The following is a 15008-nucleotide window of genomic DNA, read 5'->3' on the forward strand; positions in this document are numbered from 1 at the left end:
AGTTTCAGGACAGCCAGGGCTACACAGAGAAACCCTGTCTCAACTCCTCCCTCCCCCTCCAAAAAAGAAAAACTACATTTCAGAAAATTCAGGAAAGGTAAAAAAAAAAAATTTTTTTAATCATTTGCATCTTTTTCCACCTGGGTGCAACACTCCCTAATATTTTGAATGTGTATCTTGGACATATACATGTATACACCAGATGTTTAAGAATGGATATTATTAAGTGTCTGAACTGAATATGGTTTTTAATAGGTCTGGAATGGCTGGCTGCTCAAAAGTTAGAGGAACCTGGTGCTCCTGCAGAAGCCATGGTCTGGGTGGGTCACACCGGCCTGTAACTCGAGACCGAGGGGATCTCCTGTCCTCTTCTGGCCTCCAAAGGCACTGCATGTATGCAGTGCACATACGACGTGTAGAGAAAACAATTATAAACATAAATTTAAAAATCTTTTAAAATGTTTTTAAATTACATTTGTGTGTGTGTGTGTGTGCCAGTGTGTTGATACGTGTGTAGCTATCAGAGGACTACCCTGTAGGAACTTGTTCTCTCCCTTCACCAAGTGGGTCCTGAGGTCTGAACTCAGGTAACTGGCCTTGGCTAGGCCCTTTATTTGCTGAGCCATCTCTCTGACCAAAGCATCTGGATTTTTTTTTTTAAGATTTATTTTTATTTTATCTCTGTGGATGTTTTCCCTGTATGTGTGTCTATCCAGCATATGTCTATAGTCCAGTGGAAGAGAGAAGAGGGCATCAAATGCCCTGAACTTGAGTTACAGGCAGTTGTGAGCGGCGATGTGGGTGCTGGGAATCAAACCTGGATCCTCTGGAAGAGCGGCCAGTGCTCTTGGCTGCAGCCCTGCAGCTGAGATTTTTGTCATAATTTCTCCCCTGCCACGTATGTTTCTGGATTTTTTATTTTTTTACATGTTTTTATGTATATGAGTATCTGAATTTAATTTTTAATAAAAAATATATTTACTTAGAAGTATTCAGAATGTCAACAAAACAGCTGTAATTTTTTTGCAATTACAGAGTGGTATTCAGTTAACAGGACAATTATTTTCATATAAGCTGCATCAGAGACAACTGAAGATGAAAATAAAATCAAAAATCAAAAACCAAAAAGAAAAAAAAAAAACAAACTACTGTCCCCATATGTCCCCATATATAACTAATTTGTGCTGTGCAACAACAAGAACCTGCTTTAAATTACCATGGCAAAATTTACAACCCCCAGACTGTACCAGGCAAGGTTAGTGGCTCTTGAAAATGTCTAAAGACACATTCGATAGTGTGTTAACTATACAAAAAAAAAAAGAAAAGAAAAAAAGAAAGGCACTGTACAGTTTAAAAACAAATCTTACACAGCCTTACATTTCAATTTTTTTCTTTAAAAGGAGTGAGTTGTGTACAGGGAAGGAGTTAAATGCTTTATAGACAAGAAAAAAAATTCCGCTAGAACCAACTTAATCATCATCATCTTTATTTTTGTCTTTCTCTTCATCTTCTTCATCCTCATCCTCGTCTTCCTCTCCCTTCTTTTTCTTGCTCTTTTCAGCCTGACCACCCCCTTTTTCGCTGCATCAGGTTTTCCTTTAGCTCTGTAGGCAGCAATATCCTTCTCGTACTTCTCCTTCAGCTTGGCAGCCTTCTTCTCATAGGGCTGCTTGTCATCCGCAGCGGTGTTGTTCCACATCTTTCCTACTTTCTTTGCAACATCACCAATGGATAAGCCAGGATGCTTGCCTTTGATTTGGGGGTAGTACTCAGAACAGAACAAGAAGGCTGAAGGAGCCTCTTGGGTGCATTGGGGTCCTTGAACTTCTTTTGGGTCTCCCCTTTGGGGGTACATAGGTTTTCATTTCTCTTTCATAGAAAACCTTGTCAGCCTTTGCCATATCTTCAAATTTCCCCTTTTCTTTAGCAGACATGATCTTCCACCTCTCTGAGCACTTCTTGGAGAACTCTGAGAAGTTGACAGAAGCATCNGGGTGCTTCTTCTTGTGCTCCTCCCGGCGGTCGGCGGTTTGCACAAAGAATGCATATGAGGACATTTTGCCGCCCACCCCCACCCCCACTTCTTAGGATCTCCTTTGCCCATATTTAGTTGATTTTCCTCCACGAGGCACAGAGTCACCCAGTGCCTGTCTGGCTCGCGCTTGCCCGGGCGCTGTCTCTATGGAGCTCAATGAACTGCAATCTGAATTTAATTTTTTTTTTACCTAGGGCTGGAAAGGCTCCACAGTGGTGATGAGCACTTTTTACTCCTGCACAGTCCTGGGTCAGCATATATGTGTGTGTACCATGTGCGTGCCTGGTGCCTGCAGAAGTTAGAAGAGAGAGTCAGGTTTCCAGAAACTATACCAGTTGTGAGCCATACTGAACCCATGTGTTTTACATGCAAAAGCAACAAGCGCTCTAAATCATTGAGCCTTTCTTCAGCCTCGATCTGGGTTGGTTTTTTTGCTTTTTTGGTTTTTTGTTTGTTTGATTGTTTGTTTGTTCTTTTCGCGAGACAGGTGTTTTCTGTACAACCCCCCTGGCTGGCCAGGAACTCACAGAGTTCGGCCTTCCTCTACCTCCCAAAGGCCAGGATCAAAGGCATGTGCCACCATGTCCAGCTTTCAAGCTGAATTTTTAAGATAAAATATACTATAGAGGTATTTTCATGTTAATAAAACCAATTTAAATTACTTAAATCAAGCCGGGCAGTGGTGGCTCATACCTTTAATTCCAGCACTTGGGAGGCAGAGGCAGGCGGATTTCTGAGTTCGAGGTCAAGCCTGGTCTACAGAGTGAGCTCCAGGACAGCCAGAGATATACAGAGAAACCCTGTCTCGAAAAAAACAAAAACAAAAACAAAAAAATTTACTTAAATCACTCTCCTATTAATTTCTCTCAGGAAAGAGCAGCACCATCAATTATACCATTATAAACATTTTTAAATACTTGAGTGAAAATTAAATAATGCTTGAACAAATGAAAATTCAAATGCTATTGAATATATATATTATAGATATAGATACAGATAAATCAAAACTTTGTTTTCTTCATCTCCTAGTCAATCAATTTCCCACAAGTTTCATGAGGAATGTTTTGGGGCTAGGCTGTTCTTATGGTCTTTATTTCATCTTTAAGTATTGTTTCTACCATTAGTAGTATACCTGACTGTTCCTTGACCTATCATCTTTAGAAATAGCATGGGTCTATTTTGAAACATGGGAAATCGATTGCGCTTTCCTTGACCTCTCCAGCTTCACACTGGTTGGGATTTGTTGACGTAGTTAGTGAGAACAGCATGATAGAATCCCTATTCCCACTGTCACCTTTAGCTTCTCTCCCTAGCTAGCCCGCTATCAAAGACTAATAACTAGTTTTCCAATGCATCGATATTTATAGTTGTGTTAGTATTTTATATTCCTAAGATTTACAATATCCTTGTAATGTTCTGTGACTTCAACTAAATCTTTGTATCTTCAGCTTTGTGGCTATAGGTTAATGAAGAGGTAGAAAAATCAGTACATAATTTTTCTTATTGCTGGGTAAATAGTACTGGGATTTGATTGGAACTGGGGAAACAAATATAATTCACTTCATTTCCATGCTGTTGCTCGAAGAAACATCATGCAAATGGTAAGATCTAGCTAAGGACAGACCCAGGCTTGGTTGGTCCTGAGTTTTGTAAAATGTAGGAACTCTGCCAAGAGGAAAAGATACAAAATTACAAATGCTACACCACAGGGTCCATCCTTTGGCCTTCAAGAAAGCTTGGGTCAGTTAGGGAGCCAGACTCCCAGCTTTTTTAGCTCCAAGATAAATTACCATATTCCCTCAAGACAGGCTCTCACTGGCCCCAGAACTAGGATAGTTCACAAACTTCAGTGATCCTCCTGCCTCGGCACCTGCAGCCCAGAGGTTAGAGGTGCACACACGGCCATGCCCAGCTCCCTGCTCAAGTTCAAGTTCGGAAAGCTTTCCTGGCAAGTGCTCCTACTCCTGGAGCTGACTCTCAGCGCCCCCCCCCCAGAGGCACATTAGCATAGATGGTAGGCTCAGAAAGGGAGGGTCAAGGAAAGAATAAGACATAGCCCAATGTGGATATGGACTTCTCAAGGCAGATTCGTACTTAGGTGTTATATCGGCGGGTTTTTATAGGACTTTGGTTACATCTATAAAGGCTGCTGAGAATTCTTCCCTCTTTCAGCGTTGCCCAAAGAGTGAACCTTACAGCAAGGTTAAAAGTTAAAGAATGTTCTTCTGTAAACAACGGTATAAAGCAGATTTATAGGGGATGTGGTTTAGGTTGAGGAATGAACAGGAACGGCAGAAGCACAAGGCTGTACATCATTTTGGCACTAAGTAAGCACTACTTATTTATTGTTTTCAACAGATGTCCTTGGAAAACACATTTCATCTCTGTGTGCAGTCTGGGCTATCAGGAGAATTTGAAGTTTCTCAGCCGATAAGGCAGACCAGACCCTGGGATGAAGGGCCTGTTTCCCCAAGCCTTCCTTCCATGTCACCATAATTTTCCTGTCTTTCTATTTGTCTCAGTCCTGCTGATCATCAGACTGAAGTGAGAACTTCCAATTTCTTTGGAAAGCCAGTTATGTCAAATGATGTTTTGCTGAGACACACAAGGGAAAGGATGTTTTGCTGAAGCAGACACAGGTGAACAATGTTTTGCTAAAGCACACATGTGAAAGGATACAGGATGAAGGCTTATAAATATGACCCAACAAACAATGGGAGCTCCAGCACTGCTTTGCTTTGCTCCACCTCTCTATTCTTCGCTGGCAACACATGTGTTCATCTTACGTTGCGTTGCTGAGTTCCACTTGTGGTGATGCCATAGAGGAAAACTTATCAAAGAACTTCTCATGATGTTCCTGCAGGTTCTTGCTGCTGGCTGGTTGGTGAGCCTTGGGGTTTCTTCTGGATTAAACTGCCTTTGTTGGTTTGTGTGTGGTGACTGCCAAGTGGACTGGACTGCAGCTACTGATTTGAATTTAGTGTTTGCTACTGAACTGAACTGCTAAAATCCTGATAATGAAGACTGGAGTTAGTCCAAAGAGGCTATTTCTAAACAGGTCTACTTCCCCTGCTTCCCAATAACTTTTCTTTTTTACTACCTCTGGTGGATGTTGGGCTAGAGGGGAGGTTGAATGCTTATTAAAGTAGGTTGGAAAAAGTTATGCCTACACTGGATGTTCTCCTCTGTTCCCAGTGAATCTATCTTCTGATGACCCTATAAACTTAACCAACAAGAGTGGTCACCCTAAGCCGGGCATGGTGGCACACGCCTTTAATCCCAGCACTCAGGAGGCAGAGGCAGGCGGATTTCTGAGTTCGAGGCCAAGCCTGGTCTACAAAGTGAGTTCAAGGACAGCCAGGGCTACACAGAGAAACCCTGTCTCGAAAAACCAAAAAAAAAAAAAAGAGTGGTCGCCCTAAACACTTTTTATGCCCCATTTCATCCCAAGGGGGGCATTTCTTAAGTGATTTTTGAGTCTTAGCTCTTGAGGGGGTTGATAGGTAGCTAGTAGTGTATCAGAGGCTACCACTGTAGGACTCTGGTCACTGGGCAGAAAAAGAGGTATAAGCTTTATCTCTGGCCCTAGGTGGAGACATGACAGTCTGAACTGCCTACAAGGCCATAATGCAGTTTTCTAGCAAGAAGCCTTCTGCTAAAGAACAAGGGCATAACTGTCCCCTCCCTGAGAGTCCATCCAAATGAGCCTGTCAATCATCGGTACAAGAAAATGCCTCTGAGGAAAAGCTGTCTCTCTTAGAAACTTTAGAAATATTACAAAGCCTACATAAAATACAGGTAGGTCAGCACAGTGTCCCTTAGGTCATTTTCTACTCTTACCCTGTGAGTGTGCCCGATGGCAATGGTCCCCTTGGCTCTTGCTCTACTCTCAGTCCTCAAGAGTGTTTCAGTTTCCTTTGTAATGAACTCAGATTACCTTCTGTTCTGTGCGTTGTGTGTTCATGTGAATTCCTTCAGAAGCACACACAAAGCCCAGAGCTCCACAGTGAGATCCAGAGACGGGGAAAGTAAGCCTTTGCCTTTCTTCTTCTTTCTTTGTAAAAATGTTCTCAAAGTTTTAAGATTACCTCTATTTCTTTATGTGTGCACACACACACACACACACACACACACACACTGACATGTGCGGAGGTCAGAAGGCAACAGGAAAGGGTTGGTTTCCTTTTACAACATGGACTCCAGGGCTCAAATCCAGTTTTGGCAGGCTTGGCAGGAAATATTCTTATGTGCTGACCCATTTCACTGGCCCTAAAAAAAAATATAAAAATAAAAAAACGTTATTGACATTTTTTGTTCCTTTTATCTTTTCTCTAAATTAGTCATGCTTTGTCATTTATTTGGTTTTCCTATAGTGTTCACCTCTGTGAATAAATATTTTTGTTTATCCAATGAAGAACTCTTATGTAAGACTAGGCATGGTCATAGGTACAGAGGCAGAAAAAATGAAAAGAATTGAAAGAATTTACATTTTGGCATCGTAGATACAGAATCAAGAAAAGTTAATAGAAACGAAAGACTTTACATGGAATGTTGTGAAACAAAAAAAAAAAAAATCCTTTTGTGTAGCTTTGATCAGAGAGACCTTGACTTGGCTCCGTTCTTTCTTCCGCCCGTCTAGTTCCTCTCTTTCAGCCCGAGTTGCCATCTCAGTTAAACCGTTCGGTGCGAACTGCTGGTCGGCCGCAACACTTTTGGAAAAAGGAACATTTTTTTTTTCCCCAAGCTTAGTGCACATGCCTGTAATCTCAGCAGTCAGGATGCTGAGGCAGAAGGGTCCTGAGTTCAAATCCAGCCTGCTGGCTAAGTAATCCTGTGCAACTTAACAAGACCCTGTCTTAAGAGGGGGAAAATAATTTCAGTCCCAATACACCAGCTGAGTGTGAAGTCTGGGGAGGGCATAAAAATCTTAACAAAGGAAAGGAACCCAACCATATTTTTACTCATCCTTTCAATATTAAATAATTCCAATACTATTTAAATTATACTGGCATAAAAATAGAAATAATTTTGTATATTCCTATACATGCAAATCTAACTCATTTTGTCAAGTCCATTTTAACCTAAAAGTTAAACTAAAAGAATAGACATTTTCCAAGCTTGCTGCTGAACACAAGGGAAAATTTAAAAGTGAGAGCCAAGAGATCTAGTATTTATCAAAAAGATGCAAAAGCATAGCACAGGTTATAAAGGATTATTCCAGGAATGCAAGCAGTCCCCTGTTAGAAAACCTAGCACCACAATCTAAGAAAATATCAAATTAAATGAAAACAATGTGCCTTTACCAATCGGTACTAGGAAGTCATTTGATAAAATTTGACAACCACTCTTAATTTCTGAACTACCAAAAAAAAAAAAAAATGGATAGAGACATTCATCTTTGCTTCCTAGGAGTGTGTGTATGCACACATTTGTGCCTCTGTGTTATAGTTTCATGTTTATGTATGTACACAAGCATTTGTGCCTCTCCCTCTTCCTCCCCCACTCTGTGGGAGGGGTTCCTCAAGTATTGTTCAGTTAATATATATATTGAATTATACATAAGTTTTTAAAGACAGGATCTTTCAGTAGCCAAAGCTCACTAAGTAAGCTGGCTGGACAGTAAGCTTCCAGGAATCCACCTGCCTCTGCTCCCCAGATCTGAGATCACAATTGCTATGGTATATGGCTTCTAGGGATTGAATTTAAGTCCTCTTGCAAGTACTTTATCAACTGAGATATCTCCCCAGAAGGAGATATTCTTTTAAAAATCCAAATTACCAAAACGGGTAAAAGGAGCTGCTTCACTTAAAGTTAAAAATTAGGATTAGAGAGATGGTTCAGAGATTAAGAGCATTGGCTGCTCTTCCAGAGGTCCTGAGTTTGATTCCCAGCCACCACATGGTGGCTCACAACCATCTGTAATGAGATCTGGTGCCCTCTTCTGGCATGCAGACATACATGCAGGCAGAATGCTGTATACATAATAAATATTTTTTTAATTAGAAATTAGATAATATGCTTGTCCACAATGTTGTTATCTATCATCATCTTGTGGACATTTTAACAAATAAAAGCACAAAATTAAAATAGTTTACTCATTGGAAGAGAAAAGATAACATTTTTTCACGGTGGTAACACAAGACTCAAGTGATTTAGTAAAATATCATTACAAATAATAAATAAATGAGGAAGAGAATACACCACAATTAAGAACCATTAAATGTGAGGCCATGCCTGACAGAAAACCAGGTAGGCTAGCCACAGACCGTCTCAGCTCTCTCTGTTCCCCCCAGACTCCATCCCTCAGTCTCACCCCTAACACTGCAACAGAACACCAGTTGCAGGCTCTAGCACATCTCCTGTGGATCCCATAAACCATTCCCTCCTCACCTCCCTACCTTGATTCAACAATGCATCTCAGCCTCCAATGCCAGCAGACATTCCCTGTGAACACAGCAGCTGGGCAGGGCAATAAAACAGGCAACACAGACATCACTCTCTCTGAAAACCCAGAAAGACAAAAATGGTGCGTACTTACTTGCAAGTGGGTAGTAGCTGCTAAGTAAACATCTGGGTACCCCAGATAGTGTAGCAGGCTCCATAAAAGAGGACACTTAAAAAGTAGCCAAAGAGAGAAGGATGGTTGGAGCAGGTGGAGGTTAAAAGAAGCAGCTAAAGAGGCAGAGTCTAGAATTTGTAATCGAATATGGTGAGCAGCAGAATCCTGCAGAAACAAATAATCCCTACATACATTAGGAGAGTCAAATCATCAGCTTGGTTCAGAGAGGCCGAGGCCCTGGGACGGGGGCTGATTTATGCTATTCCCATGGTTTTAGCCACAGAAGAATGAAAGAATGGAATAAAAGAGGAGAACACGACCACTCCTGAAGTATGGAGACAATTTTTATTGTATATACAATGGAGAAAGCAGACAAAGGGAAGAGTCCAGGCTGAACATGGCGGTAAGACTAAACTGAGAGGAGTTGTGGAGAGGGAGAATAAGAGAAGTACTGCCAATCAGGAGGGGCAGCCTGGTCGAGAGACTAAGGGAGCAGTGGAGCCATAATTGCTGAGTTGTATATGGGGATCAGACTGGGGGAAGGGAAGCCCAAGTTCAGACCGCCGGGAAGGAGAGATTAGGATAGGGGGTAGGGCGAGAAGTGCTGGGCGGAGCCACAGGTACCTAGTGATGCTGAGAGAGCAAACCAGCATGTTGATAGGCACCTCAGCCATTTGTCCCAGGTTTCTGAGACCTAACAAGCATCTTAGGTTTTAGACTTCTATTTTCTTTCTCTCAAAACAATCACAAAGTTTTATCAAATGGGTTCACTCGGGTTTTTTTTAGCTTCTTTTCCAAAGACTGAATACTCACTCACTTTTGCTTTAATTCTCTCAATCACTTACAGAGGAAATTGCAACCAAAGCCCACTCCTTTTGCTCTTCCTAGCAAACTGGAGGCAGGAGCCAGAGAAAGAAAGAAAAAAAAGGAGGAAAAACTGAGTCAACAGCCGGGCGTGGTGGCGCACGCCTTTAATCCCAGCACTTGGGAGGCAGAGGCAGGTGGATTTCTGAGTTAGAGGCCCCCCTGGTCTACAGAGTGAGTTCCAGGACAGCGAGGGCTACACAGAGAAACCCTGTCTCAAAAAAACAAAAAACAAAAAAAACTGAGTCAACGCTGGCGGAAGAGCTAGTGGGATTTCTCAGTGACCCTCTGCAAACACTGACAGAAACGGACAGACGTGGCCATGGTGGCGAGACTGGGAGGAGAGCATAACCATGGCCACACCATTCTGAAATGCTCCTCCATTCTGGTTAAATAACGGCGGTCCCTGAAACCAAAGTACAGTGCTTCTCTGAACTCTGTGACTCCCAGTGACTCCAGAAAATGGCTGACATAAATCACTTGACAAGCTGATGAAACAGGCTGACTCCATGACAGGCTTCAAACAGGCAGTTCAGGAGATTAGGCCTAAAAACCCAGGCTTCTGGCAGCTTGTCAGAATTTACCCCACCACCTGAAGCAAGGACAGTGGGTCAGCAGTTTCCAGCCATTGCCCACACCCGGGCAGTGGAATGTCCTTAGAGATAGATTGAAATGAGATAAAGCCCATCTACCCCAGAATTCCAGTGTGCTTTAAATGGAGCCTCTGAGCTCACTTGGTTGTCTCTGTCTTGGTGATGGGAGACCCCAGCAAGCTGGACTTCTGCAGAATAAAACACTCTTTGCATTTACATACTATTTGAGTCTCGGGTATCATTCTTCTGCAAATCGTGGTCCCTTACAAAGCATTCACTCAGCACTTATCAATCGCTTTCCCCAGCTATACCTTGCAACAGCCAACCATGAGCCAGGAAAGGAAACTTAGCTCCCGCCTCTCCCTTCCCCTTTCCTACCCAAAAGCTACCCTAGCCTGCAAGCAGTCAATGGATGGGCTCTGCGATTCTGCTCTGGAGACCCCTCCTCAGTCTTTTTTCCTTAGTAAATACAGCCCATGTTGCTATTGAGTCTCTTCTTTTTTTCTGTCCTTCCTTCTCTCTGAGCTTACAGGGTAAAGGCAACTAATAGACGGCAAGACAGGAGAGCCAGTCTCCAGCTGCAGAGTATTAACAAACATGGTCTGAGAATCCCAAACTGGGAGCTCTTGGATGCTGTAACCTAGCACCTCAGACACACACACACACACACACACATTGCACCCAAAGCTTAGACCAACACTGTCTTTATCTGCATGGGAGAGATTGCATAAACAGAAATTACTATGTATCCAGTTGTTTGGATTGACCTACAGAGGCGTCCACCAGCCACTCTAGACTTCCCTCCTTTGTAAAGTATTAATTACATACCAGGAAACTACTTTCAAGAGACTCACCCAAACCACAGACCTACTTTTAAAATAAAGACATAGGCCACAGACATAGGTTTAAAATAAATAAATAAATAAATAAATGGAAATACCTTCCCAGGCATAACGTACAGGTGCTATTGGTGATGTTGTAGCCATCCTTATTCTTCTGACTCAGAAGGTAAGTGCCTTTATTGCCCACCAACTCCTCTACTGACTGAAGCCACTATACAATAAGCTACTTATTCCCTAAGGCATGTTGTGACACAATGGCCTCCACATTAGCGAATCATTTATTGCATACTCAGAACCATAGCTGTGCGTGCAAAGACTGATTGGTTAGAACTTCAGTGACTGGAGAGGTTGTATTGCTGCAGGTCCAGAGCCTAATTACAATACCTCTTGGGCTATCTTTTTAGCCCCCTAAATAGCCATTCTTTGTTGTTTACCTCTGTATCATGACTAACTGATAAAGTCAAACCTAACATCCTGTGACTAACAGATTTTAAATAAACAAATACATAAATAAATGCACGCTTAGAATTTTTTTAACAAACTAATTCCACCAAAAAGGGTTCAGACTCTCAAATAGTGTCTAAGGCATATAACAGTTCTCCCTCTACAGCTCTAACCTGTCTACCTGGCATACCCATCAATGTGTTTGAAAAGTTTCTTGATTCATAATTTTGTTTTGCTTGTTTTTGTTTTTCAGGACTGGGTTTCTCTGTGTTTTCCTGGCTGTCCTGGAACCCGTTCTGTAAACCAGGCTGGCCTTGGTCTACACAGAGATCCACCTGCCTCTGCCTCCTTAGTGCTGGGATTAAAGGCGTGCGCCACCACTGCCCAGAGATTCATAACTTTTTTTTTTTTTTGCTCAGTTCCTGCAAAAACGTCAAGAAAGTGCTTCTATGTTGAAATATGGAATTTCCAGTGATCTAAAGCTCTGTTTCCAGAACATACTTGGCTCTGTGATGAAGTATTTCTTAGCCACGTTGAGGTGAGAGCTGTTTTTCATCCACACATTCAATAACTCATTAGTTTAAGAAGACCATGTTGCTATGGCCTATGTTAGGAGGCAGAACACAAGAATAATGTGAATGCTCAACTAGCTCATTTCTACAAAGGCAAGATCTCACACACATGCAAGTGGCTCACAGTGGGAGCAGTGTGGTGGGGTGCCGCAGCAAGTTCACCATCGGTAGATCCCAGGACAGCCTGGAGATGAAAAGAAATTGAAGTTCAGCCAGGAGGAATGAAGTAGGCAATGAAGGCAAAGACGAAGAAGATAGGCAAAAGAAAGGAGGGAAGTGCCCCTGGCTGTGGGAACAGCGTTGGCAAAGGCTAGAGTCTGGGTAAGGCGGAAGCACTTCCAAAGCCCTGGGAGAGAAAGAACAAAGCAGGTCCCTCATTAGACCCACAAGCCAGTTTAAATCTCTTTCCCAAGGCATAGTGAAATTTTGTTCAGAGACTGTGTGTGAGCTAGGCATCTCTTAACAGTGTGGCTTATAATTACACCATTGTCTCTAGTCATTGTTAGGTAGCCTCCCAGAAAAAGCCAGTTACCCCATGCTAATGTATAACTCCTTTGTTTTCTGTAAAATAGCCAGCTCTGGTCTAAAAAAGAGCTTCATGCCTCTATTCAAGTGGAATGAATACCCCTCTCTGACTGAATAAGAGAAAATCTTGGGCTTTAATGATCTGTGCTCCTTTCTTGGATGCACATAGCCAGAGCACCATGTAACCTTGTTCCTTCTACAGCACGGAGAAAGAAGGCCTGCAGGAGACTGAAGAAGGAGCCAAGACCTTGCCATCCCTGGGCAGGCACACAAGAGGAGAAGCCTGAGTGAGCACTGTCAGAAGGAGCAGGGGAAGGCTTCTGAGGCAGGATGGAAAGAGCAGGGGGATTATGGGAACATGGAAAGGGAGAGAAGCCCATTCCCCCAGAGTTGGTTGAAACCTCCCTCCAGCTGAGGAACAAGAATTCCAGCAATTGACATACATTGTAAAGACTGGACGCAGACTATTGCTTCTCGGGTTTATGTTGAATAATACAAAGGCTGAAGACCTGAGGGAGGACCCCAGTTCTTTCCCAGATATCTCCAAAGACTCTTGAAACATTAACTTGGTTCTTAGCAAATATGTCCTACCTTCCTGGTACAGTTTTAGCGTATCCATTGTAATCTCCCTGGAACTGCCCTGTGCCCTCATTTAGGTTCCTTAGTGACTTTTTTGAATATAAGAGCTTCAACCAAAAAAGATCCTGTCTATGCAAGAAGTACCATTCTCTCAAAAGGGAAGAAACGTAATTCATTCTGTAATCAAATATAAGTGACCATGCTCCAGGTCGAAGATTGTGGTTACCCTGAATTCCACAATCCCAGGGGATAGCTATTTCATGAAGTTTTTTAATAGTTAAGGGATGAAAAACTCGTTAAATACATTGGTGGGTACAGTGGGTAGGTATTGTGCAGCCAACTGGAGAAACCTCTGATATAGGCCTCAGACGTTATCTGGTAACATTCTTAGCTTTTGACTATTTGCCAGTTCTAACTATTGTACTGTACAGGTCTGGCAGGGATAAAGTCAAACGGTCCTCGGAGGGGGAAGTGAAGATTATTATAAGACAGATAGAAAAAAGATGCAAGAGACAGTATGGGAAGGCTGCAGGTCACTACCACACCAGCCCCTAGTATATCTCTCATAGCCTTCTTATACTTCAGTACCATGGGAAGCAAAGCCATAAGCTAACAGAAACAATTGCTGAAATATTCACGAAACATTTGTTCTCACACAAAAAATCTCCCTGTTCCTACCACCAAGGTCAATAGACTCTTCAGCTATGAGCCTTGAGCCTCAAGTTCATCTCCTCTTATCATCCCATGCCTTGCCTCAGCAGGCTGGGAAATCTGCCAACAGACCCTGACCTGCCTTGACTCTGCCTAGCTGGCAGTCTCTCTCTTTCGATCTCTCTCTCTCTCTCTCTCTCTCTCTCTCTCTCTCTCTCTCTCTCTCTCTCATCTCTGTTTCAGAAAGCACCAAATGGCTCCCCACACTGTACCCAATAAAACTGTTAAAATTGAGCTGAGACAGCAAATGGCAGATGTGGTTACCTTCCAGTCCAGCCTACAGCAGTTTCAGTGGTGGCAGAGGGCATGATGACTGTGCTGGTGGCCATGGGTCCCAAAGCCAGAAGGAGCTGCCCACAAAGTCCCCCTATACAGCGAACACAGGAAATCTCCCTTTTAACATAATTCAAGACAACACCGATGGTATCTTTAAGGATCTCAGCCTATGGAGTGTGCAGCTAGTCACAAAGATACAGACAACTTGAAGGGTTCTGTTCTGTCCAATTTGAAAGCATGGATTCCTTGAAGGAGGCTCTAACAAAGGACAGGGCACTCTTGGGGAACTGGTCACTTCAAGTGGATGTTACAGAAGGCAGAAAACGAAATGAAGGCGGCTTTGGGTTCAGGAAAGGTAGAGTCGCCGGCAGAGCAACGTGTGGCAGAACCTCGAGGCAGATGAGGCACCTTCAATTCTGGCTATAGGATAACTTCTTGGGGGTGGGCAGTCGCCCTGGGAACTGGCAAGCAGGCTCTCCAGTGGAGAGCGGCTTTCAAGATTATCCTTCTTTTTTCAGCTCCAATGCAGACTTTACAGAGAACCTATAGATAAGAAGAAAGCACCAAGACCATGATTGCCCCTCAAACCTGGGCAGTGGCAACTCTGCTCGGCCTAAGTATCCACACTGACTCCAACATCATAGGGGAAGCCAGAAGAGGAGTGGTTCAGATGGAGCAAGAAGGGGATTGAGTTGGAAGGAGATGGGGTGTGGGGAAGCCGGAGCAAGAGCACAGGCTTGTGGCAGGAGCCAGTCACCATCCAGGTTCCATTTCCTGTGCCCGGCATTGTCTGCCCTATAGCCAGAATAGCTTGTGAGTGTATGTCAGCTGTTTACAAGAGAGAAGAGAAGGAGAAGAGGAGGGAGGAGAGAAGAAGGAGAAATTCACATTTTCCATAATGAAAACAGACAGCCGGGCGTGGTGGCGCACGCCTTTAATCCCAGCACTTGGGAGGCAGAGGCAGGCGGATTTCTGAGTTCCAGGCCAGCCTGGTCTACAAAGTGAGTT

General features: G+C 43.1%; 1 pseudogene; it reads left to right on the top strand.

Moving 5' to 3' along the window:
- The first annotated feature begins 13978 nt into the window (after positions 1-13978).
- Positions 13979-14691, top strand: LOC110308951 (annotated as a pseudogene).
- The last annotated feature ends 317 nt before the right edge of the window (positions 14692-15008 follow it).

The sequence above is a fragment of the Mus caroli genome, chromosome 14, assembly GCF_900094665.2.
Source record: "Mus caroli chromosome 14, CAROLI_EIJ_v1.1, whole genome shotgun sequence".
NCBI lineage: Eukaryota > Metazoa > Chordata > Mammalia > Rodentia > Muridae > Mus > Mus caroli.